A 21,229-nucleotide genomic window follows, 5' to 3' on the forward strand; every position below is an offset into this window, starting at 1 on the left:
GACTCAGTGGGCTGTGTATATGGGTTAATTTATTCGAGCGCTTCGTCGCAAGCGACGGGTTCAGTGAGGACGGTGACCGGAACACCTCCCAAGATACCAACCAAACATGCGATCAATATCTTAAGTAGTCTCACACGTCAGCTAAAATTACGAAAATTGTCGCTCTGTTAAAAACTTTCAAATCCCCATCAAACAGAAAGTTACGAATAATCAAATTTCTTGCAAAACTTGTTTTTAATTAAACTTTTAAAACAAAAAGCTACTTTAAGTTTATTGGAAATATTGGAAATAATATAATGACAATAAAATACACAAGATTGCAGTATTAAAATTCTATATCTACGTATCGCGTATGGAGGGTAGAAATAAGGAGCACCAGTTTGAATAGTGGACAAGTTCAAAAAGTGTCCGCTTCTAAACAGCAAGTTAGTGTTCGAACACTCACCGAAATAGCGCTAGTGTAGGAAGTGGAAACGACATGAATGTAGCAATTTTAAACAGAGTGAAATGTACTCCAAGCACCGGTCATCGTTCTCGTCGCTTGTGACGAAGGGCTTGGCGAGTTAGGGCGAATTTACATTACGAAATTAGTGGCATGAAATTAATTTCGTGATATTAGTTTTACCAACAGTTTCACGTGTAATTTAATACTTTCGTAATGCATGCATTAATTTCATGCATGTAAATTAGTTTCGTGCCCTGCGCGATTTTTTGGTGAAATTAGTGTCATGCAACTAATTTCATAGTGTAGACGCGACGTGAAACTAATGTCGCGAAAGGGCCTGCGCTATGCGGACGTGTGTATTGTTAGTTCGGACGCGTTTCAAACGTTGAAAATGGCAAACCAACGATGGAGTACAGAAAAAAAATACAATTCATTAATGAATATCAGCGACAAGAGTGTCTCTGGGACCCGAAACACTTACAATATAAAAATAGGCATGCCCGAGATGCGGCCTACAAAATAATTATGGAAGCCATGGAGATGCAATATGTCAAAGAAGCATATATATAAGCATTTCTTTAGCTACATTGAATATAGCAAAATATAGCTTTGATGCTGGCGGCGCCATGGTTACTGCGTTACTGTGGATTTCGCGACACTAATTTTTTAACGAAATTACTTTCGCATATATCGAAACTACTTTCGTGCAACTGAGTTCAACATGCATGACACTAATTTCGTAATGTAAACTCCGCATTAATTAACCCATAAACACAGCCCACTGAGTTTCTCGTCGGATCTTCTCAGGGGGTCACGTTTCCGATCCGGTGGTAGATTCTGCGAAGCACTGCTCTTGCTAGGGTTAGTGTTAGCAACGTCGTCAGGTTTGAGCATCGTGAGCTCACCTACTAGTTAAGGCTACGCTGAAATGGTCTTTCAAGGCCATCAGCCTAGGTAGGAAAAAAAAGTGAAATGTGCTTAATCGAATTGAAGTTTGGGAGTTTATGGCGATGTTTTTACGCGTCAGGAGTAGGTAATATGTTGATTACCAGCAGAGCAGGTTTCCAATAAGTATCTCAAGGAACATACTCGACTAAGGAACTTGACATAACCCAAAAACAGGGCCTTTCGAAAATAACAAAATATCGTTCTGTATTTTAATCAAGTTAATTAGGTACAAAATTATGGACACTAAGATATAATAAATGGCTAAAACGAAATGTCTATGGTAACCCGAACTACCTTTATTTTTTTTGTTGCCCTTGTAGGCAGACGAGAATACGGCCCACCTGATGGTGAGTGGTTACCGTCGTCCATGGACTTCAGCAATTCAGGGGCCAGCAGCAGCAGAGCCAAGCCGCTGCCTACCGTTAAGTACTCTCCACAAACCTCGTTTGAAGAAGAATATGTCATAGCGCTCGGAAAACACCGCGGAGAGGAACTCATTCCAAAGCCGGATGATACGTGGCAAAAAAGATCCCTGGAAAAGCACTGTGGATGAACGCAGTGACTCTAAGTAGTATGGATGAACTCTACTCCAGTGGCAGGCGGTGCGATGGTAAAAACGAGATGATGGTATCATCTCAAACAATTCCTCAGAGCACTCCCCATGGAACATACGGTACAAAATACAGAGGGAACCGAAGTCTCTCCGCAGACCCAGAGGTTCCAAACGATCTGTGAGTATGGGATTATCGATATTCCGAACGGCCCTCTTCTGTATGGAGTCAAATGGAAGAAATAAGCTACTTGAGTTATGTAGAATATGTATAAAAGGGGGATTTTTTAGTGTCCCAGAGCGGTAGTTAATATGAGTCAGGTCCTGGGCGAGATGGTTACGCGCTTGGCTCAAAGTGCATCTCGCCAACCACGGAATGCTGGACTAGCGGTCACTGGGCCCCTTTTAGACACTTTTGAACGTACCAACATTTTAAAGGAATACGTATTAAAAATACCTATGTTGACAAACGACTTCCACCATGCCGGATAAACATAATGGAACCATCAATATTTTTTAATCTGATAGTCTGCTTATTTCTGCCGAAAAGTAGTCATGCGTTCTGTTTTAAGAGTGGGGCAGCCGTTATCCAATACTATTAAGACCGAGGTGATGTCCCATAGTGGTCTTTGGGATCAGGTAATCATTTAACATCATGTGAACCGGGAGTCAAATTGCAAATCCTGCTAATATTATAAACGTGAAAGTCTGTAAGAATGTATGGATGTACCTAAGTTTGCTACTCTTTCACGCAAGAACTACTGAATGGGGTTTGATGGAACTACAATAATATAGCTGACAAATCAGAATAACACATAGGCTATAATTTATATAGATATACTCGTGTGAATTGCCAAAAACATAAAAGTAAGTAGGAAAAATTCTATCATTTGCGAGCTATTCTGGCGTGCGCTGTAAAAATCGTTGGAGTTCCACGTATATACTGGAAAATATGTTTATCTTAAATAATCCTACAAAAAAGCCCGCGACAGCATATACATATCTATCTTTTATGTGTAAGTCATTATCGCCTACAATAGTGAACTATAAAAACAATAAAAACGCACATTTTGTAGTAACAAATTCATCTTTAAATCAAAAGCAATACTTTTATCGCATCTCGTATTTAAAGTACTTAAACTTAGTCTCTTACACTACATCATTTGGACAAATATTTGAATAGTTATGACTATAAGCAGCTGAGTGCGTGATTTAGGAAAGATGAAGATAGAAAATTTAATAAGATCAATAATAAATTTCAGTTTCCGAAGCGAAGCGAGGGCAGGTCGCTAGTAAAAAATACAAATGGAATTTTTCGGGGTGACATGATACAATTAAGAAGCGATAGTTAAGTTGTAGTTTAATTAAGCTTCTCAATATCACGCAATGTGACAGATTACGTGAACACCACTTTTTTCGTATATAAGATGGGATTTTAGCGGGACTTGTAATCCGGAAAGTCCAGAGCCAATGTGTTAGCTTGATCAAAATTGATTTTCGAAGCGTAATCGATTCTGTAAATTTCGATACGATTTTCAGTAGATACACATTTTCTTCGTGCGCTAAAATTATGAGCTGTGCAAAGTACTGAAACTTCTAGGTCAATAGTACGGATGATTTAAAAATAATTACAGTTCATAGTTATGAATTATTTTAAGAATGTTGAATGAATGAATTTATTAGAACTCATTGGTAACTGAATTTTAACCGCTAATAAATTTTAATATGAAAAAAGGTCGATAATTATAAGTATTTCGTATAAGTAATTGTTTAAAAAATGATGGTTCTTTTGGTGTTCGGGTAGGTAGAAAACGAATTTTTTTTCATTCATTTTTGAGTTACGAACCATATAATAAAAAGCGTGTAATAAATTCCATGTAAAAACATAGTTTACAGCTGAGTATGATTTAAACATTACAATTCAAATCAAAAAGAGAAAAAAATCTAACACACGAATGCTTCACCGCAAAAATGGATAGGTTTGTGGTATCCACCCTTGCAGGATTATGTAATACCACCATACCACGAGTTAAATCGAAACGCATTACGATTTCACGATGTAGACACAGTATGGTGGTGCCTACGTATGCGAATACACAATGCTTCTTGCCACGAAGCAGTCCAACGGAGAACTTGCTTTTCACATCTTCAAACAATCGAAAACAGCTGTATCTATATCGGTCACAATATATTTCTTAAATCTATTAATTTTATTGTGATTTATGTTTTATTTTGAAAAATAAAACTAGAGCATATTAAGAAGTCAGCGCCTTCAAATTCTAATCCGTATCGACGGACGGCGTAAGCTCCATAACCCAATTTTTCTCATTTTCACAATCCGTTAACTTGACATTAATTTAATTAGTCATATATTCAACAGATGGCGCTGTCACTTAGTCCACGTTGCTAGAAAGAGACAGCCAGAGGCGCGAAGAACCAAACAAATGTTCGGGGATCCGGCTCAGTACCGAGATTCCCTCCTCGAGGAAGGTACGACGCGATCGAGGCTGAGTCGATCTCACGTCGCGCGTCAACAAAAATAAAAACCCATCTGTTCAAATATTGTGCAAGTTTTTTATTGTTTCCTCCAAAACAAGTGCAGAGAATGTGCGTGTTTGGGTCGCAGTCTAGTCTTGACTCGTGAAGATCCTTAGTTCCATTCTTATTATTTTGTGTTCGCAAAGTGATCGAGTGGTTTTTGTTTTTGTATCGTGTGTTGTGAATGGATTTGTAAAACTCGATTATGAAGGCGGATGCGTCGTAAGGTACTTACGTTTGTTCTATTTTAGAATTTTACGTATTTTGTTTTATTGTGAACGTGTGGGTCTAGTTTTCTATAAAAGAAGCAAAATAAGTAAGCGAGCGCAATTGTCGTTACTGGCTAGGTCGGTAACAGGACTTTCGAAATCTTTATTCTTTGTGCGTGTTCAGCAGCCTTAAATGCAAACCGCTGCCTTAACCGGCCGACGTTGACTATACTCTGTAATACGTGTAAAATTTTTAATGTTCGCCATTATACAGCAGTAAACAATTATAAATATAATAAACAATGACGTTAGTATTCCATTCATGCTCGAAGGTATCTCTCTACGCTTTTTATGGACTGGAAATAATTTTCTATATTATGCATTACGCCATTGAAAGCATTGGTTCCTGATTTCTTTTATGTCTTAGTAATTAACTGGTTCATTGTTAACGTACACTATTCATCACTCATATAAATGCTTAATAGTGGTTGATCATTTTAAACAAATAAAATGCAATAGTCAATCTCATGTGATTAAACAAAAAAATGTATGTAGTTACAAATGATAATAGTGGGTGAAATCTTGTCACTACTGAGCTGTTGAATGTTGAGTGAAATCAAATTAATACACTATCAATCCAACTGAGATCTAATTTGAAATTAAATCTGGACGGTTCTTCAATTTCTAACCGCAATCGCACTCTTACTATGCGAACATTTTAAAAGTATTTTCAACCAGGTTCTCGGGCGTTGTTCATAGACTTTTAAAAATGATTGACTGCCGAATGTTATCCAACAAGCAAGCGAATTTTGCAGTTTAGTTTCTCAGAAGATTCAGAAATTCAGAGAATATATTTTCATCTAATGATTCAAAAGTTACGGTTATCAAAAATTGTAGAACATTGCCCAATAGGCAATCATTTGATTACCCTTCTGACTTAATATTGTTCTACTATCATGTTAATCGAGTATTACACCCTATAATTGGTTGATAGTTAATTTTCAGTCTAATTTTACGGATGAGTCGAAAAGCTATGTTAAAGGAACTGAACGACCTAAATACCACAATGTAGATATCATCATGTACACTACTAGGTTATAAAAGAAAAGCCTGAAGACAGGATTCAAAACAATTTTTTTAACTATTGAGTAGACAAAATACTATAAGACACTGTGGAAAATCAAACGTAGTCTTTTTTTACCTAAAGAAACTGTACTAACAGGAAATCTGATGTAACTGGCATATCAAATCACCTGTTGGCAAAAACCGGCAAACGTAAAAGGAACCAAACTGGTACATGATTGAAATCGTCCAAGTTTGCGCAACATCCACACCGCTCGACGAATAAACCAAACTTAACTGCATATTGTACTGTTTTGTAATTATTGAATGAAACTACAGACGGTTTTTATTTACTAGCTTTATTGTGATTTCTTATTCTTAAATTGACTATTATTTATTTGTAACTAGTGTTTGCTCAATGATTGAAAATTGACCATAATCACTGACAAGTTTGACACCGATTTACATTGATTTTGTGTAAATTTATTTTATTTTATCTAATAAACGATTATTTGTAAACTTATCATAAATAATATTCAAGTTTTTCGAAAGCTATTTAAAAAAAACCAAAAGAGGTCGACAAACAGAGTAGAAAATAATATTTGACTGTTTGTCTTTGGCTATTTATATCTAGATTATAATATGTGTAAATCAAATTTATTATTTAAATGTAAATCACAGTTATTACGAACATTATTTCTGAAGTACATATTAGTTATTTGTTTTGATAATCGGTTTGATTGATTTGATACTGAAAAAAAAAAAATATTTTTTTGAGTTACCAAATTTTTTCCATCAGCGCTTTTGTACGGAGACAAATAATTTTAAATGTAAAATGATGATTTATAAAGTAGTATGCGGCTTATTGCTATTTATTTATTTTATTCAATCAAAATTTTCCTACGTGAAAGCCATCCTTTATTGGGATGGAAGGATTGTGGAAGGTCCAGGAATGCCGCCACTTAAACACGGACTGATAGACAAGCTCATGGCTCAGCTAGAAGATTTGCCAATCGCTGCCCGAGCGGTCATAGACCCAGTCCCAAGTCCAACCCAAAACTAGATGCTTCGCGATTGCATTTACTACCGAATCGGAATAGCTCGGGAAAATATGATAACAGTCGATTCAATTTATCGTGTATTACTCAATTGTATTTAATTCTATATGTTCTATAATATTTTATGATTATGACTATTTGAGGGTTTTCTTCATACGTTTGCACAAGTTGTATTAGTCAGACCTGTATTTTGTTCTTCGACGAGAAATAGAGTGTCCACAAAAGATTTCATATTTTAGAAGTTTCTATTACTCAGCCCACAGCGATCCAGACAATTCGGAGTTCTTTTTGTTAAAGTATCTTCCTATTGTCCAAAATCCGTCAATCTGAGAACCGGTGAATTCTTTAACCATGACACGGATACTGTTCGAGAGATTACAGCGTGAAACGAAACGCATATGCTCATTTTTTATATTATCTGTGCATTTTTCACTCACTCACGACATTGGGACTTTTTGGCGGGAACGCGAGGAGTGAAGTTGTGTGATTTGTTTTATTTTGTCTATTTAGTGTTTCTTCAGGTTTAAATGTGTAATAATGGTGGTTTATTAACTGTTTAATATCTGTGAAAGTGCACAAATGTGGGAAAATGAAACAAAGCTGCTGGACGTAACTTCTCGGGTTCCTCCAAAAAGTCCACTGAAAAAATTTCAGTAAATGACCACCATTTTACTGTGATTATATTTCATCCCATATCATCTCATTTCATTAAATTTCATCCCAGTTGATTAATGTATCAAATTAATCATCTTCATTTCATTTCACTCCATATTATCATTTTTCATAAAATTAAGAATATAAAGTAAAATAAGACATGACTTAAAGGTCTTAGCTACCAGGTCATAAAATCTCTTTAAAAAAAAATCACGACATTGGCGCCTTTTTATAATTTTCAAACGTTTTATCTAATTAAGTAGATACTTATTACATACATATTGTCGCACTAAAAATATTTAACATCACTTCCACAAACCGACTTATTATTTGCCACGAGCATGGACATATACTTTCTAAAACAGAAATAATATACATAATTAGAATACATTTGTTCAGCAAAAGTAAAATATTTCATAACAAAAAGCAAAATATATCACTGAGGTTGTTGAGTTAGTTATTGAAGGATAAGACGGGAAGACCTGGGACTAAAACTTCCATTTAAAATGGAATATGACCGAAGATTACTTAAATGAGTCCAGTCATCGATCCTAAATGTCGAAAGACAATAGCGAATCTCACGCTCACTATGTGCCATTAAGATCGGAGAGCTAATCAAAGGGGAAGAGTCCAAAATTTGCGAAAACTTAAGCATTTTGCAGCATAGTTGGTTTTTAAAAATACCCTGGATATCTGTTTTAAAATGCGCAAATAATACTTTAAATTGACCGCGTTGTGAAAACACTCTCATTCACTTGCGCGCGTAATGCCTCCTATTTTTCAAGAACTGCCCAATCGTCACTATTAAACCTTTGAACTGAGATATGAGCATGAAGTTTTCATTATATCAGTACCTATCTTGCCGCGACAGAAATAAACAGTAAACATTTGCCATTCTCAGAGATCTACCCCACTACCTACCTGTTCATTATGTTCTAGCTGTTTTCAATAAAGACACGCAACTAGTTCTAGACCAGCAATTTGCTGATTGCCTGACCACCTGTGTGCTCGCTTAACTGAGTAACTCTTGATTAGTTACTCGGCTAATGGCTGTGTTAGGACGTTGCATCAGATCGACATTGTTTACGTTGCAATTAAGATCGTAGATTGCGCCAGATGCAGTCGACCGTCTGTACGTTCAAGACTAAACTAATACAATCTGCCTGACTCGTCGCCTGACGCTCCGGCGTCTTGTGAGTTCGCACGAGTGGTTACAAACCCAGTCTATTTCGGCCGCGAAGCAGTAACTTCAATTGAAGGGTACGGAGCAGCCGTTGTAATTTGAAAATGAGTCTTAGAACTCACATATCAAAGTGAATGGCCACGGTAGCCGCTTGAAATCAGGTAAGGTGCGAAAAAATCTTGTTTACGAATTGCACTTCTATGAAACCCCGCAAGTACCTTTTTTATTGCTTAGATGGATGGACGAGCCCACTGCCCACCTGGTGTTAAGTGGTTACTGGAGCCCATAGACATCTACAACATAAATGCGCCATCCACCTTGAGATATCAGTTCTAAGGTCACAAAAATAGTTACAACGGCTACCCCACCCTTCAAACCGAAACGCATTACTGCTTCACGGCAGAAATAGGCGGGGTTGTCGTACCTACCCGTGCGGACTCACAAGAGGTCCTACAACCAGTAATTACGCAAATTATAATTTGCGGGTATGATTTTTATTGCACGATGTTATTCCTTCACCGTGGAAGTCAATCGTGAACAATTGTCAAGTACGTATTTCATTAGAAAAATTGGTACCCGCCTGGGATTCGAATACCTGTGCATCGCTAAACACGAACGCACCGGACGTCTTATCCTTTAGGCCACGACGACTTTAAATCTCTATTTAATCTCATCTCTCTCTACATCTCTATTTAATAACGTCGCCGAGACGCTCGGAGTCAGAGACGTGCCAAACGAGCGAGTAACACTGAACTAGGAAATAGTTTGGACGATACTTGGAGCGGTTAACGTTACACTTGCGGGGACGCTGTAAATCTTACCTTCCCCTTTCAATTAAGGACGCGCAGGGAGTCATAAAACGCTAATTGTCACTTGGTTGTCAGCTGCTAATTTGAGTTTAGTTTTTAATACGCTTTTTTTTATTTATTAGCTTCAGACGTATATGTATGTTTGTAACGGAATCTTTGAACATGATTTTGACCCCCTTCAAAACGTCGGATTAACTCGAAATTTGATATACTTACTTATTAAAGACCGATGACAATTTAATATAAAAAAATTTAGAAAATATTGAAATTCAATTAAAAAATAAAAAAAAATTATAGTTTAAAAAAACTAACAAAATACGCTTTTATAGAAAATCCAACTGAAGAATAGAAAATAAATTTTAATAAATTTGAATTAAAAATAGTGTGAGAAAAAATGATTTTATTGTAAAAAATCGTGGTGTGCTTTTCAGGATACTATCAAAATAACCCTTCTACTCATATCTGTTCATAAAATATATATAACTACTTATACCATGTAACCGATTCTTTTTTTTACAATAAAATCATTTTTTATTCCACTATTTTTTATTCAAATTTAAGTATTAAAATTTATTTTTTACTTTTTAGTTGGATTTTCTATAAAAGCGTATTTTGTTAGTTTTTTTAAACTATTATTTTTGAAAGCAAATATTCGTGTACATGATATACGTCACGAAACTTTGAATAATCAAGTTATGAATTGAACGCGACTTCGTTCGATCCGGTGGCGTCTCGTTTTCGACGCAGTCACGCTGGGAACCAGCCGTTCGTTTGAAGTCCGTAATTGGTTGCCGAGCGATGCTGTGATGTGACGTCACAAGCAGGGACGCCCGAGAAGTTATTAAATCATTTAATGAAACTGTTTGTTAGAATACAGCTTTGTCGGTATATTATTGAAAGCATAATACGAAATCATGTGCTTTTTTGTGATGACAACTTCTAAGAATACTTTCGAAATACAATTTCAATACATTAACAATTTCCTTTGTCTATCTCGATTTTTCGAAATTGGTTCTATTAAAACATTTTTCATAAATTAATCGCATAAATGACACAACATTTGAACAACTTAATGCCACTCTACTCGTTTTTGCCTCATAACAAACACGTGAAAAAGTTAAATCGACACGAAAGTTTCGATACAAGAAGATAACATAAAATTTCCGTATTCAAAGCGAAACTCCGACTAAAGTGGTCGTAGGTATTAGCAGTTCTCGTGGTTTTTGAAGTAAAAGACACGAGGTTAAAATTACTATCATATACATGTCATAAGACATCACATCTATGTCATAAGAAAGTTGGACGGCCGATCTTCTAAGTGGGTTGCGGCTCCGATCCGGTAGTAGATGAATCCGCGGAGCAGGTTCCCTTGAGGTGTTAAGTATCCTTAAGAGACTCCTGTGAGCTTCGTGTATGGAGCAGCGCCCATAGCGGCAAACGAAGAGAAGCTAATCCAACTACATACAAAATATGAGTTAACTTTTACGCTATCGAGAAGTTAAAAAACTCGTGCTGTTTCCAAAGTAAAAAGGTCCATGGTCCAGCAATACTTCTATCTTAAAAAAATAATTAAAAAAGAAACAATTGTAAGTGACAGCCCTTGTCAATATTTTGAGTACAGTATTCAAATTCTGAAGTAATTGCAATTGACTCCGGCACTAACGAAGAGCCTGCTAGTGTCTACTAATAAAAATAAAAGTAAAAACATTACTAAATGAGATAATCCAGGCTCACTTCTGTAAGAATTTGATAATTATATGCTTATATAGGTCGACGAGCTCACGGCCCACCTGATGGTGAATGGTTACCGGAGCCCATAGACATCACTACGTGAATGCCACCCCCACCTTAAGATATAAGGTCCAAGTCTCTGTATAGCATAAAGGCATCCTTACCCTTCAAGCCGGAACGCATTACTGCTTTCAGCAGAATGGACAGAGTGCTGGTACCCGTGCGGACTCACAAGTCACCCGTCACCCTGTCACCTGTATAACAGGGTGTGTTGATATTGCTACCGAAAATTAAGGCGGGTAGGAAATGTTATCTCTAAAGCGATCAAACTAAAAACTTAAGAATGAGGGTAGAACAATTATATATCTTATACGGTCATGCAGTCAATTTGTTACATGTGAGTATTTCATTGCGTGCTTGGCACCGATTCATCAATACATATATTCAGGTCCGACGTGCATTGTCGTGTCGTAATTTCTGTTTTGATTTATAGTTTAAGATTTAAATGAACGTGAACATCGGTAGACAAGCTAAGGTTTAAAATTCTGCTAAAAAGTAGGAAACTGAAGTACAAAGAAGTCTAGTACTGTCCATCTTACTAGTTTTTGTAGTTGAAGTCCTTTTTCAAAATTAAGATCTAATTTCTCAAAATCAGTATCCAAATGCACCATATATCGTCTCTCAGCAGATTACGAATCCATTTGCCATCGTCCATGTAATTTAAAGCATTCGACACATCGAAAATTGTCAAATGCACGTGAGATCAAAACTTAAACATGTTATGATTAAAGTTTGCGTTTTGCGCTTACATTTTGTTTGAAAACGTAACCAATACATAGGGTCTAAGTGAAACGTTCCATAACCTAAAATTAAATAATTTATTCTCGCCGGTTCTCTTCAGTGAATCGCGATTCCAATCCAGTAGTAGATCTTGCAAAGCACTGCTCTTGCTAGGGCTAATGTTAGCAAATTCCCTCAGGTTGAGCCCGTGAACTCACCTACCCGTTCAGGCGTAGCTCGAATTGTCTTTTAGGCTACCAATGAATAGGTAAGGGAAAAAAATAGCATTTTAGTGCTGGATAGATCCGGAGCTACGGTCGCAGAGTGCTGTAAGAACTTCTATGACGTAGAAATAAAGTTTTAAGAAGGAGTAGCTTCAATGAATCGACCTCTGGTCAGTCCTCAGCATTGCAGATCTATTCGTGCTTATTTTACATATTGTCTTGAAAAAAAAAACTTATTAAAATCTGTGCTATGATGCTCATACCTATATTGGGAAAGAGTAACATCTTTTTGATGTCAATCTGTTTTGCCACGTACCCATCCGGCTTAGGAATGAGCTCCCCTCCAAGGTGTATCCCAAGCGCTATAACATATACTTCTTTAAACGAGGCTTATAGAGAGTACTTAATGGTATGCAGCGGCTTGGCTCTGCCCCTGAAATTGCTGAAGTTCATGGGCGACGGTAACCATTCACCACCAGGTGGGCCGTATGCTCATCTGCCTATAAGGGATAAACAAGAAATCGTCTGAGTGGTGAAACTGAATTCGAATTTAAATAATGGTGATGATACAAGCGTTCCCTTAAACTTGCTTACTTCAATAAAACAAATAACAGGCTCACGCGATTGCACTAGATAATGCTTACCTTAGAAAATTGATATTGTTTCTCTGAATATCGTAGCGGCTCAGTACGACTTTTTCGGCCACAATACCAAACACCCTGTATTTTATAACAGAATTAATTCGGAGTCTTATTACAATTTGCGGTTTGTTTGACGGAATTATCGACACGTGACGAGGTGTCAAGATACAATCCCTCGCCACAAACTCTTGACAAATAACCCGAACGATTTTTGGTAATGAGTACACGCTGCAGATTATCAATACCGGGAAAACATCAAAGTACCTACTCTGTGCTACAGAAACTTTGAATAAATGTTGTACGGTTGGCAACACGTACTACAGAATGTGGAGTGAAGATGAAGGGAGTAGGGAGGTGAAAGGTATCCTTAAAAATATCGCAACTTATTCTAACATTCATAAGGAGCTATGTTTTTAATTCTAGCGGTTCGTTTTTTTAATTCTAAGAATTAGTTGCCAACAGCATCTTGTCGCTCGGATGTATAACCAAACTTAACTTATTCTCGGTTGAGACATTTCTTAGTAGCTCCCGAATTTTCTTTTTTTTTGTGTTCTTAGATGGTTGGACGAGCTCACAGCCTACCTGGTGTTAAGTGGTTACTGGAGCCCGTAGGCATCTCCAACGTAAATGCGCCACCCACCTTGATATATAAGTTCTAAGGTCTCAGTATAGTTACAACGGCTACCCCACCCTTCAAACCGAAACGCATTACTGTTTCACGGCAGAAATAGGCGGGGTGGTGGTACCTACCCGTGCGGACTCACAAGAGATCCTAACACCAGTGAAGTTTCTGATATATCTGTGAAATATATAGATTGATGTGGCAAAAGAACCAGGTCTACGTTATTGGAGTGCGTCATAACACGCTATACAATCACTTGGGACATATTATATCACGAAATTTGCGAAATAACTTTTATTATACCTTCATAAACTGAACAATATTGAAACGAACCCACAAACGAATTTGTCCCGTATTCTCTAGAATTCATCAGTCAGTAGCCGCCATCCGTCACGTAGACAACGCAATATTCTTTACGGCCACGCATTATGAGCCAGCATTAAGCTTGTAACCCGTAAAACCGGGCAACGATTTGATCGACCATAAAGTGATCTTAATCTTGTCAGTTCGTGATATCAAGAGATCAGTTATCGGTGTGGGTAGTAGACGCTGAGAATGATTTAGTTCAGTCTGTTTTCAATCCACTGCGCGCCATATGAAAGCATTTGTTAACTCTTGATTTCACATAAATAAATATAGGAAAACGCACGGCCTCTTAGTCGATAGAGGTCTCTTTTAGAGTAACAAATAGCATGGAAAGTCGCACGGTGATTTTCAAAGAATATATACTTAACTAGCGACCCGCCCTCGCTTCGCTTCGGAAACGGTAATGTATTATTGATTTCTCAAGTACCGATGACAATATATTATTAATCTATAGCTTCCCAATAAAATCCTGACGTTTTTTTAAAAGAGTAATACTGTTGTAACGACCTCTGCCACTCCTGAAAATTTCAGAAGATATTTTATGGCTTGAGATCTTGGATTAGCCATATTTTACCACGTCCCAGTTTAGCTGACAACGCGCAGACTGAACTTCTCGAAATGTCAAAGTCTGAACCGATGTAATTTACAAGACTCATGTATTTAACGTTCCATGGTTCGTAGTCAACATTTCGAAGCGTTTGACGCTGGCCGACAAATAATTTTGAACGCAACTCGCCTCTGATTTGTTTGAAATAATTCTGTGAACTCCTTTAAAAGAGCCACTGCATTCAAAGTTCCTTCATCGAGATAGTTTTTATTGTTTTCCGTGAGGGTACGGAACGCGTATGACATATGAATAAAAAAAAGAAAACTTCTCTCTTCATTCTGCTCAAACCACTCCGAACTCCGACGCTTTTAAAGTTGTTGTTTGGAATTTGTGCAAGGTTTCTTGAAATTTTCCTTTGCGAGATTCTATTTTTCTGTCTGTTACTTCCGTTCGCCAATAGTATTTGCTCTGGGCTGTTGACCCGCTACGACTTTCGGAGAGGACTCAAGGGCGTATAGTCTTGTATTTTTGCTATGCTGATAGCCTTGAGAGGCTATATCAACATTACCCTAGCGTATAGGTGAGCTCTCGGGGCTCAAACCAGAAGGTGTTGCTAACACTGGCCCTAGCAAGAGCAGTGCTTTGCAGATTCTATCACCGGATCGGAAACGTGTCCCACTGAGAAGATCCCGCGAGAAACTCAGTGAGTTGTGTCTCTGGGTGTGTCGTCGAGCCCTTCGTCGCGAGCGATGGATTCGACGAGTGACCAGTGCTTGAGGTACCTAAAAGCATCGTTAACGGGTCGGGAGGATCTGTAACAGGCAAACGCGAACATTATAGTGCATACGGATGCATATTATATCGAAGTCATTCAGTTTCGAGTCAGTTCGTGTAATGCCATTAGCAAGGCGTCGCGTCGCGTACTCGCATAATATCGTTTTTATCATATAAACATCAATCAATTACTATAAGCTTATCAATAAACTCAATCATTGGAGTTGTTATCATTATCACAATAGAGGGTTGTTTGGACAAACCGTACCAGTCTCAAAGGTATTCTATTCTAACTAAAATAATATTAGCGTGCGTTTGTTAATAGTAACAAGCTCTGGTACGTCAGCGTGTTTAATTTCCCTGTTAAGCGGTTTAAGGAAATAAATATTGTAAATAAGATTAATGTGAGCATTTTATAACAACGTATGCTTCTTCCAGTTTCTTTTCTCCTATAATTCAGAACTATCTAATCTAATTTTATGCATCCAGTGCTTAACTGATGATACAAAGAAATCTCGTTTTGTTTCTTGCGAGACTTTATTTATATTTCCACAACAATTTGTTTAGATACGCTTGTTTTTTTTTAAATATTTTAGTTAAATGATGAAGTAAAGAATCGGATGTGTTTCCCGCGTAAAATTTGTCAATAACAGAGGAGTATTTAGATACAGATTCTATTAGAAATACAGATTAGTTATGTAGCTTAAATTGAATTACGAGATGGTTAGTATTGATTATACACGACACACAGACACGACAAAAACGTTAAAATAGTGATTTACATTCAGTACGACTAACACTTCTATCTTTTTGCTTTATTTCTACTGACGAACGGATTCATAGTACAATCTGTGCCCTCAATTACAGTGTTGTACGTAGTCTACATAAAACAAATCAACGAGTATATGAACTCTATAGACTTCAAATCGGCTTCAAATCTCGGATCGGATCGGATTTCGTTATTTTTTTTCTGGGATGTTTCAGTTTGGCCTAGGGACGATCCCTTGGTGGTGATCTGATTACAGTCAAACCAAACTTCAGTCGGCAAACCGGGCCAGGTTTCTCTAACCTTATGTAACGACATAAGTGAAACTGAAAACGTATAGTATTGAAAAATTCAACACTATAACGGAACGAAATTTCCGAACGTGCGATACCGCCCCCGCAGCCGCCTTACCGCCCGCTGAGACAGAGCTCTCTGAGCGCGAAAACACACGCCCTCAGCGCGCGCGACGACGACCAGTAAAATATTGCGAGTCTTAGTTTAACCGTACGATTCTCAACTCATTTTATATTTGTGTTAGTCATTGTGTCGCTTTTATATTAAAACCTCATACCAAATCGGCGTAAACATTATTTCTATATCATCTTCGCCAACAGCCCGGAACAACGAACTCACGAAAACTCACAAAAGCCCGCCAGTCGGACTTGTAGTGTTAAAACACGAAATATTTAAAATATAATTTTATTTAAGCTACATATTGAAGTGAAAACACACCGTATATTTAGTTGCTAATTTAGCTTAGACAACAATATGGTTTGGATTTTTTTTATTGTTACTATTGCAATCAATCGGTTGGACACACGCGACTGATTCCGTTCGAGTTTCGACCATCAATCATGCTGTATCGTGTGTGGTTATCCGACATATTGCACTTTTTTCCACAACGTATTCTGTTTTATGAGGCGTCTTGCCTTTACAATTTACTTTGTTCGAATAAATCAGACATCATACGAATTAGGTACAGGGTCCGCTGTGGTAATAGCATCTTTAAAAAGTTCTGAATATTAAACTGTTTTCTAATGCTCTAAGACTACCGATTTCCAAACGGCCTCTCTACTCATATATTATAATATTATTTACTCATATATTATAATATTATTTAATGCAAATGAATAAAGAATTACTAGAACGAAAAATTTTCTAATGATTATTATAAATGTAAATTTTCGTTTTATTTTTAGTTTAATGATGTTAATAGTTTAGTTTAGTTTATTAATAGTCTGACAATCTAATATCGATTGAGTAAAAATACTATATCTCGTTCATCTAATAATAATACTTAGTCGTATTTTTATTTTATCGGTCTTGTGGAAAACCTCCAACAAACGTTTTCAATTTCGAAACAAAAATCGAGACAATGGCGACTAGGATGCGAAATCGTTCAAAACCCAAGCCGAAAGTCGAAAAAGAAAAGAAAGATAGCGCGCGAAATGAAGCTGCCATTGTAACAAACGCTTATGGCGCGCACTCTTCTTTCTGCCGGATCAATAAATACACTTTCAAATGTTTTTTTTATCTACTCTTATTAAAAACAATATTGTTGTTGTTGTTGTTTTTTTTTTATGATTGACAGATTACTGGTGGCCCGAAGGCCTTTCCAGTTTCACCAGGACAGGTGGGCGAGCAAAGGCTCAGCCAGGAGGGGTGGGATTTGCTAACAACTGCCCGAGCGCCTCCGAAGGAGACCTAACAACTCAAGAGCATTTGCTCTGCGAATGAATCTACTACCGGATCGGAATCGCGACCCGCTGAGAAGATCCGACGAGAAACTCGGCGGGCTGATGCATGGGTTAGGTTGCACGTCGACCTCTTTGTCGAGTTCGAAGAGTATGGTTACAGGGGTCCCTAAGCCTGCTCCTAGTGTTAGAGCTGAAGGCGTCTAATGCAAAGGTTATTGGATCTGATGGATCTGTAAGGACGTGTCTATCTTTTGTTGGGTTATAAATAAATACTTATAACTTTTTTTTTTGGTTACCTTATAAAGTATCATTTTACAAAGTATTAAACGGTCGTATTAAAAATATTATGTAGGTTTTATGTGAAATTGTCAACATTGTGACGATATTACGCAACGAACAACAACAGAGTAGGAAAAGTAAAAAATATCGAAAGAACCTAACTCGTCACGGGTCGCCAAACAATGTAAACGGGTGGGAAGCGAGTTATTCAATAATGGCCGACGCTAACTTGTTTTATTATGATGTAAAAAAAAACAAGTAACGTAATTTTATGATTTGTATAACTGCGAAAATATGAGAACATTTTAAAGTTACGCTCTTTAAATATTTTGCGATTTTATTGTGTTGGTTTTAATAGTCAAGTGCCTTAGCAAATGCACCTGGCTTTAGGTGGATTACGTAGCCCGTTCACATCTAAATGTGCGTACTATCAGGGGTACCTACATTGAAACTTGAGGAAGTTTCGAGTGAATATTAAAACTTGAAGAAGTTTCGAGTGAAGTGAGTTTCGAGTTAAACACTTTGGGAACAACTGAATTACGCCTTTCATCCTGCATATCAATAATGCGAGGCAACCTTTTGCCTTTCTCGTTTCAGAGACGGAGCCGTATGTCAGAACATAAAGCGGAGTAGTCCCGCAAAATAAATGTCGATAATCCCATTCTCCTGGATCATTGAAAACCTTTGTATCTACGAAGGGACTTTGGTTCTCTTTGTTTTGAATCTTCCACACGGGGTGTTATGAGGAGTCCACACCGTCCGCCATTAGGAATTAAGAGCCGATGCGTTCATCCAAATTCCGTATCTAAAGATTTGTTTTTCACGTGCCATCCTGTTTTGGAATGCACTGCATATCCTTCACGTTGTTTTCTTAATCGTTATGCCATTCGAAATTTTCAACAAATCAATTGGTTCTTTACAGCTGCTCAAACCTTGGGGCCTACGGAAAAAAACATTAGTTCCTTCTGTAATTTCCGCCAAATGCTCCACGAGGCTACGAGAATTTATTTGATGCTGTTATCTTATTTTTATTATGCCTCACTAGCCACTGGGTCAAAGTTCTTTCTTACTAGGTGCCGTCATACATAATCTCGTGCCTGCTACCTTTTGTCATGTACTTTAGTTTTAGAATAAACCCACACTCCGCGTTCACTCCCTTAGAGAGCGTTGTGAACAATCCTACTTGGCTATACAGTTGGCATTGCTTATCTTCACGGCATACCCTAACGATCAGGTCATAGTCTTCCTTCGACGAGCAAAATTTTTTTTTACTTACCATCAAGAACTTTGTAATTAACTAGCTTTTGCCCGCGATTTCGTTCGCGTGGAATAGTTACTTTGGCATAACGCTAAATTTTACCCGCGACTTCATTTACGTAGAAAGTGAAAATATTTTTGTATAATACATTTGAATTGAAACATAGAATTGAAACACTCTTTATTGGTGCTCTTATCTTAGCGTAATGTTATATAGTCTATAGGCTTCCTCAATAAATGGGCTATCTAACACTAAAATAATTTTTCAAATCGGACCAGTAGTTCCTGAGATTAGCGCGTTCAAACAAACAAACTCTTCAGCTTTATAATATTAGTATAGATTAAATACGTAAATGTGAGAAGAGGAGATAAGGGGGTAGTGAATCAAAAAACGATTTTTGTTCGTGTTGTAACGTTATAAGTCTTGATTGTGCGAGCACTAGTAAACATTTATTAATCATTAACATTTTGGGAACGTATTTTAATTGTGCAGCGGACTTCGGGCTGTGAAAGTGATCGTTCTGTTAAGCTTTTATGTCAAGGTTGGCCGTAAATTGTAATGTTACATTTCTGTACGATTTATGTAATTAATAACGGGCAATTTATTTAAATTGTGAATAAAATCCATGTGATGATTTCATAGGAGCGGCCATCTCGTCGCGAAACGTGTCCGAAGAAATCCACCATTCGAGACTGTACTATAGCAAATAGACGCTGCTTGATGCCGAGTTCCTGAAGTATCGAGACATTTGTACGAAAGTCGGTCCACGAAACTCCAAGTATTCTTCTCCAGCACCACATCGTGATACGCATCAAGTCTGCTCCTACCAAGACTACATGACGATCACGACTACTCTGTCAAGAGTGACACGATTGAGAAGAAGAAGAAGAATATTTTCTACATATGTAGTTACGTATTTTGTCTTCTACTCAATCGTCGGCTAGTTATCACTAGCCGTCTGTAGTCCTTAAGAGCAACTTCGTCTAATTTCTGGTCCTTCATGTTAGGAGTTAATTTAATATTGCAGTTGGCCATATAGGCCTCTCCCAATCCACACCACGGAGCTGGGTCTTCGGCTCTCCTCATCCACCACTTACTGGCCTCCATATTAATTAAAATAACCGTTTCAATCGCATTAGATGCTAATTGTTTCCTTCTACATTCGATCCTGGACTGTGTTGTCATCAGTTGAGTTGTATTCTAATTAGTTTACGAGACACGGCGAAAACCTCGTGTTTGTCTTTTTCTCTTTGCGCGGTTACCAAATAAAAGTGTTCTGTGTGAGTGAGCGCTCGTAAAGCGAGACCAACACGAAGTGAGAGGGGTGTTTTGCAAAACATCAAAGCTAAAAAATGCGTAAACAATCTAATTCGCAGCGAGATGTCATTGTGTATTCTGGAATTTTTACGGCTGTTTGCATTATGAATATCAATGTTTTGGCGCGTTTTTTTTTAAAAGAATTTCGCCATTTTTTTTGAATTGTAAAAGCTCTCCAGGTTCGTTTGTGTTGTGTTGTGATACATTAATCTAAGTATGTTGTTATGCAGTAATTCTTGTTCGTTACGCTTTTGGCATAATGGTTATGATTGTCGTGTAGCCTTAGCAATGTGGGCAGTTTTGTTATGCCTCACGGTGATCCGCCATCTTTCGCTGCTCGAGGCCATATATTTTTTCCGGGTCTGGTCCAAACCCTCTACAAGAATTTCGCGCCCAAGGGTGGGGTATCTAGAACTCTGTGACCGAAAATAGTAAATACTCAAACACTAACTCTCCCGCAACTTGGAGACAGAACTCGGGGCAAAGCAGGGGTCACCGCGGTTAACACTATTACAAGCCATCAGATTGTGTTAATACCTTAATTGTGATTTCAAAAACATCTCACCGTTGATTGCCTTTAACCAATTGGACCAGACGGCCTCACGGTTCGATCAACAGTAACACACAAGAACATAGAGAAGAACAAGATATTTTTAAATTGAGCGCATTATTCCTTTACTGATTTAATTACCCAAAACCATAAATTGTAAATTAAGCAAGGCTAGAAGCGATCATAGTCCATTTCATCAGTCCAATACAGCATATTTAATT

At 37.5% G+C, this 21,229-nt stretch overlaps 1 protein-coding gene across 1 annotated transcript in view; it reads left to right on the forward strand.

Moving 5' to 3' along the window:
• Positions 1–4,049: 4,049 nt before the first annotated feature.
• The window catches only part of LOC101746443 (uncharacterized), a 170,951-nt gene continuing 153,771 nt past the window's right edge, over positions 4,050–21,229 (forward strand). Inside the window, exons 1-2 of the mRNA XM_012694336.4 lie at positions 4,050–4,244; positions 4,324–4,708. The gene's annotated coding sequence lies outside the window, so the exon portion shown is untranslated. The remainder of the gene's footprint in view (positions 4,245–4,323; positions 4,709–21,229) is intronic.

The sequence above is a fragment of the Bombyx mori genome, chromosome 23 (genome assembly GCF_030269925.1).
Source record: "Bombyx mori chromosome 23, ASM3026992v2".
NCBI lineage: Eukaryota > Metazoa > Arthropoda > Insecta > Lepidoptera > Bombycidae > Bombyx > Bombyx mori.